Here is a 20,534-nt window from a genome sequence, read left to right on the forward strand (position 1 = left end):
CGTATGCTGAGATGGATGTGTGGAAATACAATAAAAGATAAGATTCGGAACGAGGAGATACGTAAGAAGGTAGGCGTTGCAGCCATTGAAAATAAGATGAGAGAGAATCGTTCACGGTGGTTTGGACATATTCGACGAAGGCCTAATGATGCTCCAGTTAGAAGGATGGAGAAATGGGAAAATATATTAGTTAAAAAAGGTCGGGGTAGGCCTAGGAAGACATGGATGGAGGTGATAAGAAAGGATATGAATGATTTAAACCTCACCGAGGACATGGCATTGGATAGAAATGAATGGAGGAGAAGGATTCATGTGGAAGACCCATAATGATTTTCTTTGTTGGTTCATATCGCCGACCCCAATTGTTTTGGGATAAAGGCGTAGTTGTTGTTGTTGTTGTAAAGTCAGTACGTTTTTATACCACTTCAACCTTAAGAAGAAAATGGTAGAAAAATTAACCCAAGATTTCATCTTTTCAAATCTCCATTGCAAGGAGAAACAAAGAAAAAAGAAAAGTTAATGTTACACCAGTTATAATGTGTAAATATATATTGTTTGTGAAATAGTTAAGCTACTTGAAAGAGAGAGCGCTCAAAATTTTGTTGAGAGGTGTCTTTTGTCTAATGCAAGAAGGTTTAGGCACTGTTTAAGCAGAGATGCATGAGTAACGATTTTTGGGCTAACGTTTCTTGAAATATTTTTAAGCGTCGAGGTATTTTGGGAAAAGTCAGTCACAATTTTTATGGTTAATACTTAATTCTTCAAATTTGCTTAATTTGCATGGCATGACACGGTTGTGGCTTGGTGAATACACTTGTCCAGAGACAGAGTAATGAGGAGCAACAAGAGGGGTTTCAGTTACGAGATACTCGGGGCATATAGTCTGGCTCAATGGAGGTGGTGGCAGCAGGGCCGAGGGTGGAGAGGGAGAGGGGAGGGCAGTTCGAATGGGTAGCCGTGACAGAGACAGAGAGCATCTCATTCCCTCGGCAGCAGCTCTTGAAGATGGTGTCGTCTACAAGTCATCATCATCATCAACAACATCATCATCATCCACATCTCCGCCCTCTTCATCCATTACCTCCTCCTATCTCTCTGGCACAGAGGTCGGTTGCTCTCTCTCTCTCTCTCTCTCTCTCTCTCTCTCTCTCTCTCTCTCTCTCTCTCTCTCTCCGTTCTTCTCGTCCTATCCTCCTCTCGATTTCAGTTTTGTGGAATCTCCTCCCTTTATTCATTTCTTCTTTTTAACCTTTTCTTCCTATGCAATGAATGACACCTCCAACCACTTCTTTTTAGTCGTTTCTTTTTTTTGGGCTTTCTTTTATTGCTTCTACTCAGGTAAATCCTGGTATTTTGCTTCTTGTTTTTTTTTCTATTTTAAGTCGAACTGGTATCATAGGTTTGGAAAATGGTGATGACATGAATTGCATTAATATAAATCTTATTTGTCGTTTGGATTCGAATAATCATCGGGAAGTTGCTTGAATGCTTATGTTCGTGAAATCCATTTTCCCGTATCGGCTTCTTTATTGTTCGCTTCTCTTGGGTGTTTTTTGGCGCAACCGATTGGGTCCGCAGTCTTATATCTTCTTTTCATTGGTGAGCAATGTTGGTTTGCTTGAGTTACATCCGTTGAGGAAGCTTGAATCGGCGGTTGTGCTTTCTGACAAGGTTGATCACTAGACTGATCTAATCTGAAAATCACTGTACAACTCTCTGTGTTACTCGTTTCATAAGCAAAATTGTTTTCAAGACTCTTTTGATGGTTTGAGGTTGGTCTAGCATTCCGCTCTGGCAATTATGGGCTTTTGGGGACGATGTGTAGGTTTAACTAATTTGAGATTTGACGGCCTATATGAGTCGTGTATATGAAAACCGGGATAGGAGGTGCCTGCTTAAACACAATTCATTTTCGCAGGTAAGTCATAATGCCTTTTTTTGAAAGAAATTTGCTTCAGGTGCCTCTTTTTTTATTCTCTTGATGTCCAAGGTGGGACCACCCCCATTGCAAAATCAAACCTTAGACCCCTCAGTTAAGATAGTGCAACACAAACGGGTCAGCTATCTTTCCCATTCCCAAGCAGTTTTATCTAAGCAGGAACCTCCCATATGATCTAGTCTTGATGGATCTGGATTCTTTGAAGTTACACACCGAATATTCAGTTGCATGTCGCCTGCCACATAGGATAAGATTTATCTGGGTAACCCCTTGCCTCAATCTAATATTGATTTGCAGCATCGTCCTTTGTGGTCATGGGGTACTCGAACAAGTGATGGATCTTTAAAACCAACGCTTTGTTTCCATAACTACTGGATCATATGTTGATGACCCCTATGCCGAAAAAGAAAGACTAGTAGATAACCTGATTAAAGCTACTTCCTAATGGAGGATATTGCCCATTCACATTTTTTGCATAACTAAAACATACTTCATACTTGCATGCAATGCTTGCAGAAAATCCATCTCAAATTTTTACCGGATGAATCCACTTGTGCTATGGTTATTCTTCTGGTAATTGCTATATATATTTGGCTTGATGCTAATGTTTCCTCTGCTTCCTTTTCTCTATAACACTATAATGCTCGAATTCTCCTATGGAAATCTTAGTGTATCTTATTCTATTGTTTTGCTATTTTCCCCTGCCATGATCAGCTTTCTTCCTTTTTCATTTAATGGAACTGTTTTTTTTTTTTGCTTTCTGTAGGCATTATATAAGGTGATTCAAAGCTGGGCCTCAAAAAAGTTTATGACAGGATGGTGAGAGCTTTATTTGGTTAATTGTATAATGTCAGATTGACATGTGCATTAGCAAAGAAATGGACAATATATATTTACTGCAATATGTTAAAGAACTAACCTTTGAGGTTCTTTTCCAGCCAGTCATCAACATAAGTCCTCCTATACGATTTGATTTTATGCATTACTTTTTTCTTTCACTTTGTTGACTGTCTTTGCTTATGAATGGATCCGTGATTAATATCTTGTTTCTTGAATCCTCTCCACTTAAGGGACGAAAGTTCCATTGGTTACTCAAGTTACCCCTGAATATATTATAGAAGTTAGAGCCTTGTGGGTTTCACATTTATGCCTTATTTATTTAGCTGGATGTGAAGGAGGTTCTATCTTAACTGAAAAGCACCCGGCTATGTCACCTGGGTACGGGTACGGGTACGGGTGCAGGTACGGAGGGTACGATGCGGAAATATATATATCACATAGATTCAAAATAAACTGAATATAATATATTATATACTGAAGATATAATATAAGACATGCAAAGTGGCGTGTCTGGTATCCGGACCCGTGTCGACACGTGTACGACACCTAAAGTGGTGTGTACCGGTAACATAGGCACCCAGCTTTCCCTTCTAATTGAAAATTATCTGCAGACCTTCCTGATTCCTTTTACCTTTCTGACCTATATATATATCAGGTTATTAAGTTCTTAAACAGGAATTTGGAACTTAGATGTGCTTGCACCGAGTTTACTCCAATTTGGATAGTGGAAATTTGTCACTAGAAATTGAAATTTTATCAATTTTTTTTACGAGGCCGAATTTTCCAGTTGATCATGTGTACTAAGGGCTATATGTATTCACTTGTTAAACTATTGGCCCCATCTTGTGTGTATCTCATCCTTCTAGTTGCAAGAGAAACTGAAATTCTTCTCTTACTGATATAATAGTAATATTGACTTTCTTTTTGAAAGTCATTAGTAATTAGTAATTCTAATTTCCAGTTACTATTACATTAGTAGTATTTACTTACACACTCTTTTGTGCTTGAAAGTCCGAAGACCTAGCAGATAGCCCTGTTAGCCAGATTCCTTGCAACAGAAATACATGAAAGTCTTCATTTGAGCTAACTGTATTTTAAAATTGTAGTTAGTGCTTCCATAACTAATGATTGTCTGCAATACGTCAATTACAATACATTACACAAACACGTTTTCAAGAAGCAATGGGTTTAACTCATGGTTGCCAGTTGAGGAAGCGGGAGCGGAAAGCGAGGCACTTTCAAAATTTTAGGAAGCGGGAAGCGTGGGACCACTTAGGAGCGAGTCGGGAATCGTCTGGGAAGCGACCTAGGAAGCGAGGGGGAAGCAAAAAAAAAATAAAAATAAAAAATAAAAAATACAAAAAAAGTGAAAAAGATTGGGGAAGCATGGGGGAAGCGTGATGGGGGGAAGCGCGCTTCCCCGCACGCTTCGGAAGCACGATGTTTTGCGCTTTCGAAGCGCGCTTCCCCTTTTACCTAGGCGCTTCCGGTAACTCTAGTTTAACTTCATATAAGGGAATCCATGAGAAGCAACTTTGCATGGAAAAATCTTCACAAGACTCACAAGAAATGTTTCCCTCAAATACAACAACAACTACGCCTTCATCCCAAAACAATTGGGGTCGGCGATATGAACCAAAAAAGAAAATCATTCTGGGTCTTCCACATGAATCCTTCTCCTCCAATCATTTCTATCCAATGCCATATCCTCGGTGAGGTTCAAAGCATTCATATCCTTTCATATCATCTCCATCCATGTCTTCCTAGGCCTACCCTGACCTCTTTTAACTAATATATTTTCTCATTTCTCTATCCTTCTAACTGGAGCATCATTAGGCCTTTGCCGAATATGTCCAAACCATCGTAAACGATTCTCTCTCATCTTATTTTCAATGGGTGCAACGCCTACCTTCTTACGTATCTCCTCATTCCAAATCTTATCTTTTATTGTATTTTCACACATTCATCTAAGCATACGCATCTCAGCTACACTCATTTTTTGAATATGATGTCTCTTGGCAGCCCAACATTCCATACCATATAGTAAAGCGGGCCTAATAGTCGTCCTATAAAACTTTCTCTTCAACCACAATGGCATTCTACGATCACACAACACTCCAGTTTCACTTTTCCATTTAATCCACCCAACCTTTATCCTATGATTTACATCTCCATCAATTTCTCCATACTTTTGAATGATAGATCCCAAATATTTGAAACAATCATCCACCGGTATTTCTTGCTCACCAAGCTTCACTACACTCTCATCACTACTTCGTTGTTTACTAAACTGACATTCCATATATTTTGTCTTACTCTTACTCAACTTAAAACCTCTTGCTTCCAATGTCTGTTTCCATAATTCTAACTTAACATTAACCCCAGCTCTAGACTCATCAATCAAAACAATATCATCAGCAAACAACATACACCACGGCACATTTTCTTGAATTGATCTCGTAAGCTCATCCATCACTATAGCAAATAGGAAAGGGCTTAAAGCAGATCCTTGATGTAACCCAACCGTTGTAGGAAAATTGGTTGTCACCCCTCCACAAGTGCGGGCATTGGTTACTACTCCTTCATACATATCTTTAATTATACTAATGTACTTGAGACAAACACCTTTCTTCATCATTGTCCACCAGAGAACATCCCTAGGTACTTGAGAGAATGTTTCCCTCAAATGCTGAAATAATTTCTTTATCAAAATATGTGGATAGGTCATTGTGATTTTGTAATTACCTTTGAATGAGATGAAGTTTCCATACTGCATATGGTCTTAACACAAGCTTCCTCAACAGGTTCTGCTCTAATTTTTATTTTTTCATTTTATTATAAATTAATTATATGTGTTCAAGCCATATGGCAGAATATCTTTTTCGCTTTTGTATTCTACCAGTGTGTATAATGATGGGAAATTGTCTCTATGCGTATTGCCTTTACAGTGTGATTCTGTTTCCAATTGCGATCACAGTTTATATCACTTGGTGGTTCATACATTTTGTTGATGGATTCTTCTCACCCATATATGCGCATCTTGGAATTGATATATTTGGTAAGAATGTTCTTTTCTGGATTTATTTCTGAAGGCTTATTGCGCACAGTATCCACTGTCTAGGCTATCAGCTAATTTTTCAAATTTCTGAAGGCTGTTTAACCTATGTTGATGGCATATTTTGTTCATGACATTACCTATTTGATTAGGTTATTTCCATTTCATTTGATATTAAATTGGTGACTAGTTCAGCATGTATCTTGCTTGGTGATATGGGATTTTCTATACAGCTACTGCAACATGTTTAGGGCATGCTGAGTCAGGCCTACCTAGAAACCAGGTTCGAGTGTCAAGGGCTATATGTTTTAGTTTGGACCACCATTAAATTGCTTAATAAGTATAGCTACAAGGCCAGCAGGTTGACATTTATTCATCCTATTTTGAAACACAAGAAGTCGATACAATTAGTTTGGTTGGTTGCATGAGTTTCAAGGCTATGTGAATAATCAATCGTATAGCAACAAAAATCCTTATCAGGGTAATCCAATTAATGGGAGAACAAGTGGGAATTGGCTGGATAGTGTAGCATGGAAATTAAAACAGTTAGGGCTCATTTAAAAATTTGAGGTTATTTTGCAGTCAAAACATCTCATATTCTAAAGATTTTTATCTTACTACTGTAGTCTTCTGTATTGGGTTTAGTAGCTTGACAAAAGGCTATTTAAGTTGTATAAAACTCAGTTTCAACAGCATAGCCAAAGAGTACAGGGCATTGATGTATGGCTGCTGAAATGAGTTGTCTTTTCTTGGAAGTATTGAAGGGTCATTTCTTTTTTCTTTCAGAATGAGGGAAATTTCATGCTGGAACACCAAGCAAGCATGCCAATGACTAGTTGAGGGTATCAGAAGTAGATTTGCATTGACAGTTTCTAGTTTTTTCTTGTACAACCATCCTTAAAACTTTTTAAAACTCTGGTTCTAGAAAGTTCAGGGAAAGAAGTATAATAAAAGGCTCTATGGCTGCATGTGAGATAAAAGACGGCCAAAGATTTTGCTGTATAATGGAAATCAGTTTTTTCCTTTGCATTCTTGCTTTGCACAAAGGGGTGAATTGGAAACCAACTACTACTATGGAGGAAGGTAATGAGAGGTTGCATATGTGTCCAGTTTTGTGTCATGTCATACATGAATCTATAAGAGAAGACTCCAGATAGATGGATGAGAAACTCAAGATGACGTGCCAATCTTCATCATTTTCAGGCCATGTTGAATTCTGAATCTTTACTATTCAAATGTTCAAAAACTAAACCAAAACCATGTTATGGTCTTTCATATCCATGTTTACCATTAGTTCATTATATGTTGTCTGTTTAAGTATTGGTTGTTTTATTATTTGTTATCATAGGGGATGTAGTTTCGGTAATGGCCCATGAGGGCTCTGCACACCTGGCTAAGTGGGTCTGCTTAAGGCCATTCAGGTTGAAGGGCATCATGAGTTCAATACCAAGGGGTGTGCATCCCTCGCTGCAAGGCCGAAGCAGGGGGGAGACATTTCAAGTGAGCAAGGACAGGCACCTGAAGGTTTGATATCTACAAGGGGTGGTTGGCGAAGGGATGGTTGAGGTCCATGAGGGGTTGACGTGACCATGAACCCACCCCCAACAGCCCTGCATGGGCTGTTTCAATTGTTATCAAAAAATGTATTTTCGATATTAATATATGGAAGTTTTAGAACAAGTTGGCACTCTCAGTTCTAACATTTTTATGAGGTTTGTTATTGTCTAATATTTAGTTCCTGCCATCAGCGTATTGATATTTAGTTCTTTGGCACTGTGAATGTTGCAGGTTTAGGATTTGTAACGTCAATAACCTTCATCTTCTTGTTGGGCGTATTTATGTCATCCTGGTTGGGAACATCCCTTCTTGGTCTGGGTGAATGGTTCATTAAGCACATGCCACTCATTTGCCACATCTATTCTGCTTTGAAGCAGATAAGTGCAGCCATATCTCCAGGCAAGCACACATCGAAACTTGATGCCTCTAGTGAAAATGCTTCCTTCTATATGCATCTGTTCTTGATCCCTGAATACTTTTTATCTAGTTCTTGCAGATCAGGAGTCAAAAGCCTTCAAAGAGGTGGCTATTATCAGGCATCCACGTGTTGGTGAGTACGCACTAGGATTCATCACATCTGTTGTGATTCTCCAAAGCGACACTGGAGCAGAGGAGCTTTGTTGTGTCTATGTGCCGACCAATCACCTGTACATTGGAGACATCTATCTCATCAACTCGAGGGACATTATACGACCAAAGTTGTCTGTTAGAGAAGGCATTGGTAGGACTTCTGACCCCCCAATAGTCTAGTCTTGGGATCGTGTCTAGTTAAAAGGTAGGGTCCTAATCGTCCACTTTTACTGCTCTTTGCAGAGATAGTCGTCTCTGGGGGCTTGTCGATTCCACAGATATTATCCACCTTGGAGGCACATGTGGATATCTTGCGTGCTTCACAGAAGTTGAAATGCGCACCCCCATGAAAGTGGGAACAGATGCCGTGTCTTATGTCAAGATATACATATATACCCTTCCGTTTTGCTGCATACTTTGGTCACTTTTTCTCATTCAAATGGATAAAAATGGCATCCTTATAACGGCCATGCAACTGTGTATATAGCCTACTTTTCAAAACAATGATTTAACGACTTGATTCTACTGCAGGCAAGGATGGTAGATAAGTTTGTTGCCTACAGATCCATGATCGGCTTTTGGAATTTTTTGTCATGGATTTAGATGCCAGATCCAGTCGTTATCATGGACCTGGATGCATGATAGACATCCTCATTCTTTTTGCCATTTCTTTTAGAAGAGTGCAAATTTACAAGTTGGTTTCTCGAAAGGGCCATTGTTAGGAAAGATGCTTACTAAGATTTTATTTCATGGAGCCACTCAATGCATTGCTGCTCATCCCAGTCATGAAATCTGCTAAACAGACAAAAAAGGAGCACCATCAAATATGGTAGCTGCTTTAATATATCGCGTATGTTGAGCCGTGTTGTGCCTTGCACAAGTAAGCTATACCCAAGGCCATAACACCCCCCCCCCCCCATGTGTTTACCCGATTGCTGCATTGTTAATCGAAAAAATATTTGCTACTGATGAAGGTAAGGAATTAATGAGCTAGAAAACAAACCACATAAATGTGTTCAACATGGTTTGTTTAAGCAATGGATCGTGCTTTTTTTATGTAAAAATGTGATCTTTTGAGTTATGAAATTTTGGCACATTGTGGGTTGTTGATTTTTGGACCCCTTTAAAAAACATAATTATTTAATATAATCTCATGTTTCAAAATAAGTTTCTTACTAAACCAACCGTGTATATCACATCGGTAGCATTTGATCTACAAAAAAAATAGAAATTTTTGAAGAAAAAAGTAATTTCTATTCATTAGTTCCTTACCTTCATTAGTAGCCAATAATTTCCTTTGTTAATGCTTATTAATTGATTTGCTGGGGAAATGCCTTGATAGCAAATTTTGGGGAAAGAAGTAGACATCGGAAGCACTGAAGTACAGACCAGATACACGATCTTCAAATGTCGGTAGTTGCAAACAACATTTTAATAAAATTTTGGCAAATGTTTAGATCGGGAATTCAGGATCTCTCTCTCTCTCTCTCTCTCTCTCTCTCTCTCTCTCTCTCTCTCTCTCTCTCTCTCTCTCTAAATGTGTGCATTCGGCAGAATAGCTGAGGGTTTGGTGGGCTTGCTTTGTGTAAGATATGCTAAACTCCAACATGGTTCAAAGAAACGGTCATCTCACCAATGGGCTCTGCGTGGTTGGTAGGAGCTGTCAGTTCATGTCTCCTTGTGGTGGAACGTTGCAGGTTCAAAACCCAATGGTAGGTTGAATGATAACTGGTGGAGTCTGCCTAACCCTAAAGAGAAAAAAGAAACAGTCATCTCCTTGTAGGCAACTTGAAAGCTACCAATGGGGGCTCGGTTTATCTGGTAGGAGCAGTTAGTGCACGTCACCTTGTGTTGGGAGGTTGCAGGTTCAAAACCCAATGATATAACGGTAGGGGTCTGCCTAACCCCATCTTGACTTTCAAAAAAAAAAAACTTGAAAACTGGAAAGAAAAAGTTCTACCTTTATCACCCAGAGTTTGGTAATCAATAGGGAAGAAAAAAGATACAAACTCAACAGCAAGCTTGGACAGAGACTTTTTTTTTCAATCTTTTAAATAATGAGAAGATACCACCGTTATGGTTGGAGCATCCCGTTATAGGCTGAGAGGTGTCATGTTTGATAGTGGCCCTGGTTTTTTATTGGTATAAAACTTCACAAGTACTTAGCCCCAAGGGGTTTGGCACACTGGAAGGGGGCCTTGGCTACTAGGCCGGTGGTCAAGGTTTAATTCTCATGAGTATCAAACAAACCCCTTGCATTAATGAGGACAATGGATAAGTCCTTCTTCACCCCAAGCCAGACAACTCCTTTGGAGTAAGGAGTGCACCACGGGTTTACACCATCAGGAAGGCGACCTGAGGTATGGTAGGCTGAGCCGTGTGACTAGGTCTTTGATCCTGATGGTGGTTTCCCGTTCAAGAAAAAAGAAAAAAAAATCCATAAGTACTTTGCCCTTCTCTTATTAAGATAGGCTCTCATTAGCGTCAACCTTGTAGCAAGGGATGAACGTCCTGGGTGCAGTGATACTGTGCAGCAAGCTTGGTCCACTCCTGTGTTAAGATGCCCAATGTTTAGGGTGGTTAAACGATTGGAGGCTACGAAGCGTCACCTTACAGTTTGGCAATCTTGCACCATAGTCGACATTCCCCTTTGTATTGCAGAAATCTCAAAAGATTTAAAGGAGCTCCAACCTAAAGTTAATAAAGGAGATATCTCACCAAAGAAATGCTTTTGCGTGATTATTTGCACCAACTAAGATATATGGAAGAGAAGTTTTGGACACAAAAATCTAGGTGCAGGTGAATACAAGAAAAATATCAAAATTAGGTCTTTTTCATGCTATGACCGACAAAAACATCACGAGGAAGCACATTATATCGTTCACCATGGATGATGGAAGGAAGCTCACAACTAAGACAGAGATGCATGCAGCAACGATTGGACCTACCGATGGATTGAAAAAACAACAATGAAAAAACAAAAAAAGAAAACAACCACATGAAAACAAGGCTTTTACATAGTTCGGCAAAAACTGCTTACGTCCACGACCACACTGAGTATTTTTCTTTTATTGATTGGGATACACAATACATAAGAGAATGCCTCCTTAAATAGGAGTCTAAATTTTACAAGGAGTCTACTGGTGTAGTTGGATATAACAAATAGTCTAGGGTAAAATTACAAAACTACCTTAAAAACCGTAAAAATTATGGATTGATATCCAGGTAGGAAACAGGCTCCATACTCCACCAATAATCTTTCACTTGGAGACTGATTTCTTTTCGGCAACCACATGTTGAAGGAAGCAGATCAGGTCATGCTGAAAATGAGCGTTTTTACTCATGCTCACATCGTGGCCATCCGATTTGCATTTTAAAAAGCTCAAAAGTCAACAAAACCATGTGGCATTCATCCAAAATGCAAACAGACAGCCAAGATGCCCGCATGAGCAAAAATGCTCATTTTCAGCTTCCCATGCTAAATGCTTGGCTAAGTGAATCACACTTTGACTATTGCAGAAAAAGATATTAATGCTTTGCTTTATGCCAAACTCTTCCAAAAAATTATTCAACCAAATCATTTTCTTGTTGGCTTCAATAACAACACAATATTCAACTTCAGTATTTGAGAGAACCACAATCTTTTGCAACTAAGAGACCCAACTTATATCAGTATCACCTAAGACATAACCTGTGGTGTTTTATGATTGTCAACATCACCACCTAAATTTGCATCAACAAAGCCTTGCAAAATCATATCACATTTGTCAAAACAGAGTGTCATGTCCGTGGTACCTCTCAAGTATCAAAGGTGATGAGTTGTGGAGCCTGATTCACTGTTTTTGCCCCTGCAGGAAGGGGGGTCCAGGGGCTCCCCCCGGCGCGGGTCCCGCTGCGCGGTCAGCGAGCGGGGGTCCAGGGGGGGCGCCCCTGGCGGGGGGGGTTATAGGGGGGCAGTGCCCCCCCCCAGAAGAATTTTTTTGGGGCTTATGTTTGGGACCCGGTTTACAGTGGATCCGACCCGTTTTGGTTAGGGTTAGGGTTGTCGCCCTTGCCTTGTTTATATTCTCGCTTTTCTTTCCAGAGCTTGTAACTGTCTGATAAGAGTAATAAGATTTCTCTCTGGGCGGCCGTGGTTTTTTACTCTCTCTCGGATTTGAGGAGAGGTTTTTCCACGTAAATCTGTGTTCTTCTTGTGTTTCGTTAGATTGTTCTTGTTCTTTGTTTCCTTTTGGTTGTTTCTTGCTCGTGGTTTTCCTAACAAAAGGATCCATTTCACAACTTCCCAATGTTGCTTCTCTAGATATGTTATGTAACTGCTCATGACTCTCACTGCTTGAGCGATGTCTGGCCTTATACAAACTATATCATATATCAAGATGCCAACTACTAAAGCATATGAAACTTTAAACATATATTCATAGTCCTCATCTGATTTAGGTGACTGCTCTTTTGATAATTTGAAATGACTTGTCAAAAGAGTACTTATGAGTTTTGCATCCTACGTATGAAACCTACTTAACACTTTTTCAATATAATTTGCATGAGATAACTTCAAAAAACTAGCTTCTTGATCTCAAGAAATTCTCATCCTAATTATTTTCTTTATAGCTCATAGAACCTTTATTAAAAACTCTTTTGATAATTCTTGCTTCAATTTATTGATCTTTTGAATGTTAGATTATGCAATGAGTATATCATCTACATACAAGAGCAAAATAATATAGCAATCATGAAACCTCTTATGGTAACAATAATGGTCCATGTGATATCTTATGAATCTACAGTTACACATAAATTCATCAAACTTCTTATACCATTATCTGAGGGTTTGCTCTAAACCATACAGGCTTTTATTCAACTCGCAAGCTCTTCCTTACCCTGTATGGTAAACCCTTCTAGTTGTGTCATGTAAATGTTTTCTTCCAGATCACTGTGAAGAAAATTAGTTTTTATATATAATGCTTTAAGTGCAACAATACTTAATACAAGCCTGATTGTAGTCAATTTAGTGATTGGAGAAAAAATCTTAATGTAGTTAATACCTTTCATCTTTTAAAATCATTTCACAACTAGACTCTCTTTGTATCTCTTTTTGCCATCACTGTTCTTCCTTGATTTGATAGACCCATTTGTTATAAAGTGTTGTTTTCTTTTTCACAGCTAGGTTAGAACTCATGTTTGATTTGCATACAATAAGTTCATCTCTTCTTTCATGGCTAGCTCCCATATGAGAGAATCATTAACCAATATTGCTTCACTAAAATATTTTGGCTCACCGCTACTAGTCAACAATAAGTAATGCAGAGAAAAAAATATACTGAGTATGTTTAGACGTTTTAAACGATTTTCTCAACTCCATCATAGGTGTGCTAGGTTCTGGTTGTTGAATAGTATTTATAGGATTCTCTTGAACTCTCTTTGCCACATCATGCTCAGAGATGTCCTTTAATTCAACTTGCTCACCCTTATCTGTATTATCAGATTATGCAACAAATCTATCTTTATATGAGACATTTTTATTGAATATAACATCTCTCCTTCTTGTAATCATTTTGTTTTGATCATCTCAGATCCAATATCTAAATTTGTCATTACAATATCCAATGAAAAAAATGCTTCCTAGACTTTATATTCAGTTTATCACTTTCGTCAGAATCTACATGCATATATGAAACACAACCAAAAACTTTTAAGTGTGACAGATTTACATCTTTTTTTGTCTACGCCTCATCTAGTAGTTTAAAGTCCAAGGGAACATAAGGCCCTCGATTGATCAAGTAAACTATTGTGCTCACTGCTTCAGCTCAAAATGTTTTGGACAATCTAGCATGTATCATCATGCTTTTGGCTTGTTCATTTAAGGTTTTGTTTATGCGTTCAACAATTTCATTATGTTGTGGTGTTCTTGGAATTGTCTTTTCTATACAAGTATTACTTACTGCATAGAACTCCTTGAATTATTTACTGTTATCGCCCCCATTATCATATCTCAAACACTTTATTTTTACCCCTAAATTGTTTTCAGCTTGACTTTTTCATTTCTTAAAAGTAGAGAATACATCAGATTTTTTTAAGCAAATAAATTCATATCTTTCGAGTAGAGTTATTAATTAAGGTAATGTAGTAGTGTGAGTCTCTAAGAGATGGTACAAGAGAAGGATCTCATATGTTTGTATGCACAAGCTTCAGCTTTCCTATATCTGATGTCCTTCCAACATTTGAGAAACTAGCTTTTTTTGTTTTTTAAAAATACAACCCTCACAAAAACCAATGTCCACAGACCTCAAGCTAGATAGTTTATCCTTTGATGAAAGTATATTCATCCCTTTTCTCACTTATATTCTCGAGTCTATAGTGCTAGATTTTAGGCTCAAAGGATAAATCAGTGACTATCACAGTATTTCTAGTATTTGTAATCATATAAAGGGTACACATTTTGTTTCCTTTTGCCACAACTATAGCACTTTTTATGATTTTTCAAGATACACCCTCAAAGGTCGTAACATACCCTTCATCATCAAGCTGTCCTAGAGAGATTAGATTTTTCTTTAAGCCTAACACATGCCTTACATTATGCAACTTTTACAGATTGTCATTAGCAATTTTAAATTCAATATCATACTTTCCTATAATATCTAAAGGTTCATCATCATCAAGATAAACCTTTCCAAAAAAATTTGCAACATAATTTTTTATACCTTCTCCGCATGAGGTTGAATGGAAGGATGCTTCAGAATCCAAGATTCAATAAGGCTGTCAACACTCAAGATTAGGGCATTGAGAACTGCCCTTATTGTTGTTATATTGGTAAATTCTTTATTTTGTTTCTTAGGCATCCTACAGTCTCTCTTTAAGTATCCTTTATTCTCGCAGTTCCAGCAACTGGGTCTCTTCTGCTTATTTTGTGGTCTAGACTGACAACTCGAAGACTTAGACCTGCAATGATCTTAACCTTGTTGATTTTTTCTTCTTATACCTTCAATATTCAAGGGAGAACTTGAGGATTCACCTTATTCTCTTTTATGAATATCTTCACTTAGATTTAGATCCTAGACTTCATCTAACTTTAACTTGTTTAAACAAGGATAACTGTTCATAGCATTTACAGTCACACCTCAACTCTCTAGTAGAGAGGACAACATAATCAATGCTTGAACCTCATTTTGAAAGTTAATCTCTACTAAAGTCAATAGGCTCGTAATGATGTTGAATTCGTTGATGTGATCCGCAATAAAGTCACCTTCAACCATCTTTAAAGCAAACAAATAGTGCATTAGAAATACCTCATTCAACACTGACAGTTTCTCGTATATGTTTGAGAGTGCCTTTAAGAGACCAACCATGGTCTTCTTGTTTTTTATGTTGAACGTGACGCTCTGGGCCTACGTCAATCGAACAACTCGCAATGCTTGTTTGTCTAACATATCCAATCTTCGTGCTTTATATTTGATTACTTGATTCTAAGAAAGGGCTAATGCAACTTCTTCTGTTATAGATAGTCTTCAATCTGTATTTTTTAGAAATTGAAGTCCTTGACATAGAACATGTCGATCTGCATCTTTCTTTCGTCTACTGTTATCGCTCTCTCTTCTCTCGAAATTAAGACTCTGATACCAGTTGTTAGGTAACAACCCTTTGACCTACCAATGGATCAAAGAAACAAGCACGAAAAAATAAAAGGAGAAAACAACTAGCCCACAAAAACAAGGATTTTACGTAGTTTGATAAAAATTGCCTACGTTTGCGACTACACCAAGTCTTTTTCTTTTATTGATTGTAGTAATACACAATATAGACAAAAATATCTTCTTAAAAAAGAGGAGTCTATGAATTTTATAAGGAGTCTACTAGTGTAGTTGAATATAACAATGAGTCTAGGATAGATTTATAGAACTAACCTAAAAAAATTACAAAAATTATAGATTTATATCTAGGAAGGAAACATGCTCGATACTCCTCCAATACAAAGTGACTTTTAGGGGAGTGAGTCTAGCTGAAAAATGCTTATCTCCTTACAGATATATAGGATTTTGAAATAGAAAAGGTAGTATTTGAAATTGATGGAGATATTTCCCTTAGACTAGATGGATTATCGGGAATATTTTTTAGAAATTTTGGGACATCATCCAAAATGATCTTTATAGAGCAATAAAATCCTTATTCAATAGATGTAGAATTCTAAAAAGCATAAATTGCACAAACATAGTTCTCATTCCCAAAGTAGATGGAGTGGATAGACTCTCAGTTTTGACTCATTAGTCTATGTAAGTTTCTCTACAAAAATATCACTAAAATAATGGTATAGAGGATGCATATCGTAAAATCAATGGGCTTTCCTAAAGGGCAGAACTATTTAGGATAGCATTTCTCGTCCATAAAATGCTTGGATTCAATGTCTCACACCAAAAGAAAATACATTATCTTTAAGACTAATCTTGTGAAGGCATACAATCATGTGGACTAGAGTTTGTTAAATGACACCCTTTGTTTCTTTGGTTTTGCTCTTAAATGGATCGAATTGATCATGTTATGTGTCAACATCCCCTCTTATTTAGTTATGATAAATGGAGACAATTTCACATCAGTTAGGGAATCAAACAAGGTGATCCCATCTCACCCTACCTATTTCTCTTGATCATGAAAGATTGTCTCGCAAGATGGTTATAGAATAGAGAAGTAAGAAGGTTGTTCCTATGAAAGTGCATAGTTTCAACTAGAGTCATTCATTCTTTATGAACAATGCACTTTTCTTCTTGCAAGATAGAAAGAGGTCAGTTAAATCATTCATTTTGGGGATTAAGGGGTTTGAATAGAAATCAAGCCTACAAGTTATTGTAGAAAAGTCCACTTTCTTAGCTTTTAGCCTTTATGTAGGTCGCACTGCTAAGATATCTAATCAAAATGGATGGCATCTTGCCTGTCTTCCCAACAAATATTTTAGTCTGGCACTATTTAAAGGCAAAATGAAACCTCGTTACTGTGAACCATTATTAGCCAAGTTCAAGAGATATCTTGATAATTGGCAATCCAAACTTATTTCAAGAGCGGGAAGACTCACACTGATCAGATCAGTTCTCATGTCTTTTCCCCAATATTAGAAGGTGTGTTTCATGCTCCCCCACTCAACCATCCAAGCAATGGAAAGCACTATGTGATCTTTCCTTTGGCTAGATTCAGCAAATCTCAAATGTCTGCATCTCATATCATGGCAACAAGTTTGTCTTCCAGCAAGAGAAGGAGGTCTTGGCATCAAACCTTTGGAAGAGGTAATCTTTCAAGACTTGGCAAACTCACTTGGAGTGTAGCAATCAAAGCCCAAAATCTATGGGTCTAACTTATTCACAACAAATATTTGCATGGGGAATCTATGTGGATTGGATCTTCTAGCTTTTCTAGGTCACAATGTCATGCAAGGGCGTAAAGATGAAGATTGGATCAGGGAACAACATTGAAACTTGGTTTTATCCTTGGGGGACATCCTCACTCCTGATCTCCTACCTTCCAACCAACACTAGCAACATTGTCTATAACTCTCTCATGCACATTCATCTCAGTTACACTTTAGATTTCTCAGTTTATCCCCAATGTTGCTTGATGATAGTGTAAAGACTAGGGTCATGGTGTGCACAATAAAAACTAGGAGAGAAGAGAAATGAGGAATAGATTAACGGCCTTTTCCAGGGAGAATGTCTCTGTTGATTATTGAGTTCTTTGAATGTGTCTTGCAAAGGCAGGTGGAGTTGCCGGAGGCCAGCATTGTTGTCAGCATAGGGACAACAGAGCACCTCTCCGTTAGATGGTCGTCAAAGATCCCTCACCTCGGAGTTGACCCTGCGAACCGAGTCTACCCTGGTTTCACGTGCTCCATGGCAACTCTGCCCAAGGGTTTAGGGTAGATGCAATCCTAGTGCCACTAGACAGTGCACCTCCCAACGTAGTCCTTTAATCTTCGTCGTCGAATGGCCACAGGTAGTTGCGGATTCCATCGGTCCCAATCAAGAAGAGCATCACGGTTTGCCTTCTCTTCAGCTTCCTTTGTATCAGAGATTGCCCAATCTGCTTCACCACAAACGGCCAAGAGTTGGAGCGCCTCTCTGACCTAGAGACCCTGCAGATGATCTATCACGGCAATGGCTGCATTGTGTACAAGGCATGCCACCACTAGACTGGCGGGATCTAAGCACTAAAGGTTGTCCATGGTGATTGTGATGCCTCCGCCCAGTGGCAGACGGTCTGCGAGATGGAGATCCTTAAGAAGACGGACTCACCCTATGTCATGTGGTGCCACAGCAATGTCGAGGTTGCTGCCAGCAACGTGTGCCTCATGCTGGAGTACATGGATGGTGGTGCCCTCAAGGGCCTCCTAAAGATGAAGAAAACCTTTTCTAAGTGATCAGTCAATGAAATCCCTTGTCGGGTACTGGAAGGGCTCATAGAGCCTAAAGATTCTCTCTTTCTCTCTCCCAGCAACTATCCCCTTCAAGCAAAGTCTCGCCCCCAACTCATTGATGAAAGTCATCGATCATCAATCGAATTTGTAGATTGTCGCTCGGAGCCACTGATTATCACCGAAAACCGAAACAAGGAAGAGCGAACAATTAGTTGTATTTTTTTCTCTTCTCTATTTGAGGCAGTTGCCAAAAATTTGGCCACTCAGTCGCCAAAATGCTGCTCGTCCTCTCACCAGAAGGGATGATCCCTACCAAACTCCAGCTGCCTTCATTGTCGGCGTTAGGGGCAGAAGGAAAACCCCTTCCACCGGGTGGTGGCTACTGACGTTTGGGATAGAGGGAAACCCTGAATCCGAGTCTGATATTCGTATTAGAGGAGGGAGGAGATATAAAACTCCCACCAACATGAGGTCGATGGACCCCGGTAACCCCTATTGTCAGGAACAGAGAAGGAGGACATCCTCTCACCTACAGAAGGCCGACACCGGATGGTGGTGCCTAAAGAGCAGTAGGTCAGACGCAACCTACTATCCATCCAATGGTGGTGCTGAAAGTACAGTTAGCAGAGAAGATGTGAAGAAGATGGAAAAAAGATTTAGGGTTTGTCAACACAGAAAAGACCATGGAGATTGTTTCTAGTTTGCAAGTTGTGCCAGAGAAAGTAGAAATGGATGACGAAAATTTTGATGGCCAGATGGATCTCGCCAAACGAGTTTCTGAATCTTCACAAAGCAGAGTGTGGCCATCACGGTGGTGGGGGACATGTCGAAGGAGAAGTCAGAGGCGACGAAGCAGAGGACCATAAGCATAAGGGTGAGGTCGTAGACACGCTTCTGTCCGAGCTTGTCACCGAGCCAGTCAAAGATGAGCTGGCCAGCGAGGGTGCCGCAAAAAGTGATGCCATTGACAGCAACTGGAGACGTTCGGTAGGAGGGAACCCAGACTGTTAGAGTCGGGCTGGTGGTAGTAGTTAGGGATAGAGACCCCTCTATTGGACAGAGTGGAAGAACGATATAAAGAGGGGAGATCTAGCTGGCCTCCTTAGGTTGCCGGTGGAGCAAGGGAGGCTGAGGATCGTTCTCTACTGGGCAGTTATCGAAAATCACGACAGCGGCCGCGGAGGAATCAATTGAAAAAAAATAGAGAGGAAGAGGGCGACAGCAACTATCGCCTCTTCCTCTTGTCTCTCACAAAGAGGGAACCCTAATCGAGTTTTTCCTCTTTCACTATTAAAAAAAAGGTAAAAAAAAAAGGGGGGAGTTAGGGTTTTACCAGTTTTTTTAGGTGGTTTTTACCATTCTGTCTCTTCCTTTTATATTAATTTTGCCTATACTTTTTACATAATAGGGGCTCTATTTCTGGGAAATTTCAGAAACATACCTGTTCTCTAAAAAATATTAGAGACAAGGTTATAGTTTGAGGATTTTCTCATTGCTGGGGTTTTTTTTACTTTTCTGAAATTACATAAAGCACTTACAATTTTTTGTTTAACACAAAAAAATTGTTCTGGATTGTTGAATTTACTCAAGAACTGTTTCTGACTTTTCGGATTTTGTAGAAAAGTTCTTCTAGTTTGTAGAATACCTCCTAGAGCATTATTCAGACGGGTTTGGATATGGATTAGGTCAAGTTGTTCAGGTAGCTTCTTAAAAACTTGGTTGGATCCGATAAAACTTTTTGGACATAGTTATGAATTATTTTATATCTCTACCCTGATATTTTTTTATCCTAAAATATTGTATCTGCATATGTTTTTATATGCATTAATACTATGTTCATATCTAGATTCAGTATAGTTTGTATTGATCCAATTTTTATATAGATCAAGTTTAATTATAAGATCTATTAAATATAATGTTTGAGTCAAAATTGGATTTGATCAGTATTAAATCAAATGTTTGGGTCTAATAAGGTGACACAAACCTTTATTTGATCCAGTAAAATATTATGGATATGGTTAAATTTGTATGAATCTGGATATATCAAAATGAGATTAAGATCAAGTTGATTGATATAGATCAAATTGAATGAGTTTAAATCTGAGCTATGTTATTGGATTCTCTTATTGTACGGATCTAGTGTTGGATCTAGATGCCCAAATATTGGATATGGATCTAGT

The 20,534-nt window shown here is 38.6% G+C and overlaps 1 pseudogene; it reads left to right on the top strand.

Moving 5' to 3' along the window:
* The first annotated feature begins 891 nt into the window (after positions 1–891).
* Positions 892–8,311, top strand: LOC149834925 (protein LIKE COV 1-like; annotated as a pseudogene).
* The last annotated feature ends 12,223 nt before the right edge of the window (positions 8,312–20,534 follow it).

This window comes from Nuphar pumila, chromosome 6 (assembly GCF_984573655.1).
Source record: "Nuphar pumila chromosome 6, dmNupPumi1.hap1.1, whole genome shotgun sequence".
NCBI classification, from domain to species: Eukaryota; Viridiplantae; Streptophyta; class Magnoliopsida; order Nymphaeales; family Nymphaeaceae; genus Nuphar; species Nuphar pumila.